Raw genomic sequence first — 7183 nt, 5'->3', positions numbered from 1 at the left:
GCACCACTTCCAACCAAGAAAAGCAATGATCTAAGACATCTAGACAAAATCGCAATAGACGGTACTTTGAGTTCCATACTCCTAGACTGGCAAACAGAGGAGCTGAGATCCATTTCAACCATCTATATACTTGCGATCTATTCCAGCAGGCAGAATAGGAAAATAATCACAAAAGGAGACAGGGTTTAATATCACCCAGCCTCGGCCCCTTCTAAGAGGCTCATAGCCCAAGAAGCAAATGATAGAAGGGAAGTCTAGAGTAGGGTGCAAATACTTAACTTCAGTTACCTCAGTTGGAAAATTTAAGTATTTTTTAATTAAGAATTTCTTCTTTTCTTCTTTAGTATTGTCAATTTTTTATTTGTTGTGCTGAATATATTTGTTGATTAATGTGTGTATATATACATATATATATGTGTGTGTGTGTGTGTGTGTACACACATATATTTCTAGTTTTTTCTCCTATGTTTTACTTTTTCTTTTATTAACCCTTTACTAATCTGTTTTTCTAAGAGGTAGTGACCTTTTTTATTTCTTTGTTTTTTTTTCTTTTAATTTATTGGGGTTTTTTTTTTTTTTTGAGAGAGAGAGAGAGAATTTTTTTTTAAATTTAATTTTTTTTTTAATATTTATTTTTTTTTAGGTGTAGATGGACACAACACAATGTCTTTGTTTTTATGTGGTGCTGAGGATCGAACTCGGATCCTGCCCGTACTAGGCGAGCGCTCTACCGCTGAGCCACAATCCCAGCCCCAGAGAGAATTTTTTAATATTTATTTTTTAGTTTTCGGTGGACACAACATCTTTTATTTTATTTTATTTTTTTTAATGTGGTGCTGAGGATCAAACCCAGCGCCTTGAGCATGCCAGGCGAGCGGACTACCCCTTGAGCCACATCCCCAGCCCCAGTTTTGTTTTTTGTAATTACAGGATTAGTATCTCCTCTCAATGTAGTGTTAGAGACTGGACATAGTAGCAAGTTCAAATTAAGTGAAAATATTGACACCAAGATATGTGCCAACTCAGGGCACATAGTAAAGAGAAAGCAGCTCACTAAAAATTTCTGGATGTAAAAGTAGAAGAGAGAATTATTCCAGAATCTGGGTAGAAATACTAACAATATGAAAAGTCAAGGGAATAAACCATCACAAATAACTCACAACTGACCCCGTGTACACTATCGTAGAGGAAATACTAAACAAATAACTTAGTAGGTTGATAATTAAACTGTTCAGGGAACTAAAAGAAGATCTAAGGGATAAATTAACAGAAAAATAGGAAGTGAAAGAACATTTGAATAAAAGATTCTGAAAAAGAACTAAACAAGTCTTGGAAATAAAAAACTCAATGAATCAAATTAAAAATTCAGTTGAAAGCATCACCAATTGATTAGACCATTTGGAAGACATATTCTCAGACCTTGAAGACAAGTATATAATCTTGAAAATAAAGTTGACAATAAAGAAAAAAATGTTAAGAGATCATGACCAGAATATTCAAGAAATCTGGGATAACTAAAAATCTAAGAATCGCTGTGTGTGGTGGTGCATGCCTGTAATCCCAGTTGCTCTGGAGGCTAAGGCAGGAGGATCAAAAGTTCAAAGCCAGCCTCAGCAGCAGCAAGACACTAAGTAACTCAGTGAGATCGTGTCTCTCTGTAAAATACAAAATGGGGCTGGGGATGTGGCTCAGTGGTCCAGTGCCCCTGAGTTCAATCCCTAGTACCAAAAAAAAAAAAAAAAAATTAAAAAAAATCTAAGAATCGAGGCTGCCGCGGACTGCCCTTTCCTAAGATGGCATCGAAGATAGGTTCGAGATGATGGATGCTGCAGCTGATCATGCAGTTGGGTTCGGTGCTGCTGACATGCTGCCCATTTTGTGGCTGCTTTAGTCAGCTCATGCAGAACACCGAAAGGGCCTGAGAAGTGGGTTGCAGTGATGTGGGAAAGAAGTTGGGGCCCAGAAGTTGGAACTCTTGGACTGGGAGGAATTGGTGCCTTGAACTTGGGAGGGGTGCTATGGTCTGGGCATCTGGCCAGATCTGATGCTGTGGTTCTAGCCATGAGAGGGGTCTTCAATTGAGGGAGCAGTGGAGCTTGGGGGGAACTCAAGGGGTCTCAAGGCTCTTCCCGGTTTTATTCTGCCCTCATTGCTTCTCGGCTCGCAGGAAGCCCGACATCCCAGTGCCCTACCCCTACTTCGACATGGGGGCAGCCGTGCTGTATGCTAGCTTCATGTCCTTCTGAGTGAAGCAGCGCTGGTTCGCGCTAGAGGCAGCACTCCACCTGGCTATTAGCACCTACGCCGCCTACCGCCTACGTCGGAGGCTACATCCACAGATGAAGGGAACTGGCTGAAGGTGAGCGTATTGGCCCCAGAAGGGGGAGCTTCAGACCAACTCCCAGGGCACTTAGTAGGCTTGCGTGGTGTGTTCGTCAGATGTGTATCCTGGGAGGACAAAGTCCTTAGACTTGTGTAAAAGGGCAGAAATGGAAGATCCTTAAGCGAGCACACAAACCTCCCCTTCAGTGTGTGGAAACTGAGGTCCAGAGATGGGAAAGACTTTTTACTGAGATCATATTACATCATTCTTTGGTAGGATCAGAACCCAGGTCACGTATTCTAAGAATCCTCTAAACTATTAGTTTAGTAATCCCAGATTAATACATCAACAAGGACCTTGGTGAGTATCTGGTCCAACCATCTAATTTTATGAAATGTAATTAATCTTAGTGCAGCATTTAAACCCGTAAATGTCAGAACCTATGCCGAGCACTACAGGCTTAAAGGTAAGGTTGGAAAAGGACTGATTTCGCAGAAGGGACTGTCAGTCCAATAGGGGAGGCAGATATGTGTACAGTTACAGGAGGGTGAGTTCAGCCCTTCTTCCCTCCCTCTCGCCCTCTCTTCCTTTTTCTGACTCTGTTCTATACACTGTATAGAGGAAAGAACACCGGCTGAGTCTCCAGACCTACCGGATGGGGAAAGGGGCAATGTGTGGTGTCTGAGTTCTGTCACTTACTTTCAGTAGGACTGTGGACAATTTTCTGAACCCCTTTGGGCCTCAGTTTCCACTTCTGTAAAAAAGAAATATCTATCTCTGCTGTATCTGTCAACCACACTTAGAAATAAGAGGGATTATCAGTTGGAATCAGATGTGTAGAGATGGGCAGTTCTATCTCTGGGAAGCCAGGAAAAATGTGGTGGTTGCAGTTTCTGACTGGAGTCTCCTTGTCCTGGCCTTAGGTTGCCATTATCGGTGGCTTTCTGGTGCTAGCCAGGGGTGCTGGGGAGCTATACCTTCGGAAACCCTGCAGCTGCTTTCTTCAGTCTACCGGCCAGGTGTTCCTGGGCATCTACCTCATCTGTGTGGTAGGTTGGGTTTCTAATGTTTGGAGGTGCCTGACTGGGAATGAAATGTGAGCTCAGGCCTGACAGAACCCAGGAAGAAAGTCAGAACAAGGGCTTGCTGATGGCCTGGCTGGCAGTGGTTTCCCTGGACAGCTTCTGGGCCTCACCAGCCCTCCAGGCACCTTAGAACTAGCTGAGAGCCCTTCTTCCAACATTAAACCCACCAGGTAGAGAAGTTGGATTGACCATTCAGTTCCAACCCTGAAAGACAGGAGAACAAGATGGGGTGGTTTCTCTTATGGGTTCAGCCTCTAGAGGACTGGGAAAGTGGACAGAGGAGACGTTTGATGGGATTGAGCTAGGACTCTGCCACCTAGAGCTGATGGGGAGTACCTTGGGTAGTCGGTCATGATTCTCCTTGGTGCTAGGGGAGGCCAGTGTGGAAGAGTACATGAATAGGCCCCAGGTACTTGGCCTCATCTTAGTTGCCAGGTATCAAAACCCTTGTGCAGGACTCCATGTGGGATTCCATAGTATATTCGGAGGTGGGACCCCCCAGTGTGACTGTGGATATATACTTCCTTCCTTCAGAAGCCCCAGGGGGCCAGGCACAGTGCTGCACACTTGTAGTCACAGTTTCTCAGGAGACTAAGACAGGAGAATCACAAGTTTGAGGCCAGCCTTAGCAACTTAGGGAGGCACTGTCTCAAAAAATTTAAAAGGGCTAGGGGTATAGCTCAGTGGCAGACTGTTTGCCTAGCATATTCCATTCCCAGCACTGCAAAAAAAAAGGGGGGGGGGTGAGGAAATACAGCTTAACCTGCTGGGGCCCTGTAGTCAGAGAGGGAAACAGATCCTACTTTCAAGAGTCCCCATTCTGAGAGAGGACTTAGTGGCCCATTTTGCAGTGCTGATTTGCAGGTGCCATCCCATGGGTGGCCTTCCCCAGGTGGGCATCCCAGCCTGTTGGAGAGTCTTAGAGGATGGTATGTCTCCAGGCCTACTCACTGCAGCACAGCAAGGAAGACGGACTGGCATATCTGAACCATCTCCCAGGAGAAGAGCTGATGATCCAGCTCTTCTTCCTACTGTATGGCATCCTGGCCCTGGCCTTCTTGTCAGGTTACTATGTGACTCTGGCTGCTCAGATCTTGGCTGTCCTGCTGCCCACGGTCATGCTGCTCATTGATGGCAACAATGCCTACTGGCACAACATGTGACGTGTAGAATGCTGGAACCAGATGAAACTGGTGTGGGCATCTTCGGGGCTGCTGTCATTCTGGCCACTGATGGCTGAGTTTTACAGCAAGAGGCTGATATGGGCACAGGGAGCTAGTGCTTCGATGGCCCTGTTGCTGTTTATTTATGCTTCTTGGTCTGTTTGATTCTTTGGCTCCCCCCCGCTTTTTTTGGCATAGTTAAGAGACAGGTCTCTTTTTCAGTTCCTGGCTTGTCCTTGGGAAGGTGGGATCCCTGAACTCAATGCCTCATGTTGTTTTTTGTTGTTGTTGTTGTTGTTGTTGTTGTTTTTCCTGTTTGTTGAGAGGAGAGCTGAGGCCAGCTGCTTCCTGGGTCCCTAGGAAGGGGAGAATTCTTGAGAAGGGAGTGAGGCAGGGTGTGGGAGGCCAACCTTACCGGTGACTGAGTTACACTCCCCAGCTGGGTGCTGAGGCGCTCAGTCACAGAAATGGGTGTGTCTTGCTACAGCCCCATGGGTGAAGCTATGCTCACCTGTTCCTTTGTAATATAACCCCTTGCCCTGTTTAGGATACAATCTTCCATGGAAGTGCCTTGTGTGTGTCCCCTCCTCTTACTGTGCCCTTGGGTGTGGCCTACCCAGGTGTCAGTCAACCTGCTGACAGTGGACATCATGAAGATAGACTCAGCCCCCTGAAACCTGACCCCTTGCCTCATTTGAATAGCTTCTCCTCAATAAAAGGGGTCAGCACGTGCTCTCTCTCTCTCTCTTTCTGCGGACCCTCTCTCTTTCTGTGGACCCTTAAGGTCAGAGGAGCCATCACAGCAACCCCAAAGAAAAAGGTATTTGTGTCTCTTGTGTGGTTATTTCGTGCAGCCCAGTTAGCCCAGTTTAACTAGAGTGACCCCTGAGCCTTTTAGTCGCGAGAACAGAAACCCGGCAATTGACGCCCAACGTGGGGTGAAAGGTCTTTAAGCCGCCGGGACAAAAGCAACAAATGCTGGCTCCTAAGGGGACTCCAATTTAAATATTAAAGAAAGTTAGTGAAGTTGAAAGTTCTCTCCAGAAGTTAAGCATGCTTAGGATTGCAGAGTATTGTGGGCAGAATTGTAGAAAGTAAGTGAATTAGACAAAAGGAAAATCTGTGACATTAAAATTTTTAATATTGGGTATAATTGTAGAGACTCTAAATAAATATAGTTATTAAGATGATTGATGGGCTATGTTGTTGAGTTGAGTCCTCTCCATGGAAAGCATGCTTTTGTGGATTTTTTTATACTTGTTTTTATAAATCTTTATAAAAGATTTTTTGGGGGCTAGGATTGTTGCTCAGCGATAGAGTGCTTGCCTAGCATGGGCAGAACCTGAGTTCGATCCTCAGGATCACATAAAAAAAAAAAAGCTTAAAAAAAAAAAGAAAGATTTTTTGGCCTTTATGTTCTAGAAGTTTGCGCTAGGAGAGTGAGAAAAAGGGAGAAAAAATGTGATGTTTACCTGGAGAGAAATAAGTTTCAATTTTCTATTGTTTTTGTCAATACTCAGAAAGTATGTATGGACCTTTTTACTACATGATTGTCCTATGAATCAGAATGGCTGTAACTCAGCCGCTGGGGACAAGAGACTTTAGCCATAGCTGCTGCTTGCTGCTCGCTATGGGGTCCTAGCCCCTGCAGCCAGCAGTGCTTTTAACCCTTGAATTACTTGACCTAAATGCCAAACACAGACTAACTTAAGATCTGATGGTAATGCTAGCGTTTGCTGCTAAAAAAAACCTTTGGAGCACCCACGTGCCACAGAAAAAAATGCAGGATGTACACGAGCTGCAACCGCAGGTCGCAGAGACAGAACAAGCTGCTACTGCAGTAGGATCTTGGCCAGGCGGGGGAAAATGCAGACAAAATCAAACAAAATACAATCGGCTAGGAAAACTTGGGGAACTTTTGCCCCGACAACGGGCAGCGGACTCCATGTTGTTTGCATCACCATGGTAACCATGGGGGTGCCTGGCCAGAAGAGCAGGCTTCCTGGTCCCACCTCCCACACTTTCGCGGGCTTCCGATTGGTTCTTCCACAGTCACTCAGACAGGACTTCTAGTCCCGCCTTCCAGCCACTAACCTGTACTACTGTGTTTCAGATTTCTACTGGAGCTGTTCAGAGCCTGTATTTTTAAGAATGCCTACCTGTAAATGCTAACGAAAGATATCTTTTTCAGACAAAATTTAACACAGGTTTCTATGTTGCAGTCCTAAATTTAAGTTAGTTCTGAGTTAAATAACCTGACTTTTCTCTATAGTTTTGTTACTAAATAATGTTCTATTGATGAGAGATATCAAACATGCTTCTTTATATTTTACTTTTAATTTTGGAGGTTATGAGGATGCATTTGCTCGCCACAGGAACAAAGCCGGCAATGCTCCTGTGATGACCAAAAAATCCTTATTCTCATTCCTAACTATAAAAAAATAAATATGTATACTCAAGGATCTTGTTTCAGTTACATCAAATGACGTCACATAGAAGAGTGCACTCCTAGTTAAAAATAAATTAAAAGGGATCCAAATATTTTAAGACCACGTGGTTACATAAAGTTAATACAGGGGGGACCCAACATGGCGGCCGGTGAGGAAGCAGCA

The 7183-nt window shown here is 44.5% G+C and overlaps 1 pseudogene; it reads left to right on the top strand.

Moving 5' to 3' along the window:
• Positions 1-1793: 1793 nt before the first annotated feature.
• LOC124105378 (transmembrane protein 101-like) lies at positions 1794-4648 on the top strand (annotated as a pseudogene).
• Positions 4649-7183: the final 2535 nt, after the last annotated feature.

This window comes from Marmota monax, unplaced genomic scaffold (genome assembly GCF_021218885.2).
Source record: "Marmota monax isolate L192 unplaced genomic scaffold, Marmota_monax_Labrador192_F-V1.1 WCK01_AAM20220418_F8-fsc00100, whole genome shotgun sequence".
Taxonomy (NCBI): Eukaryota; Metazoa; Chordata; class Mammalia; order Rodentia; family Sciuridae; genus Marmota; species Marmota monax.
The sequence above is the reverse complement of the archived record's forward strand: the minus strand, read 5'-3'. Positions and strand labels throughout refer to the sequence as shown.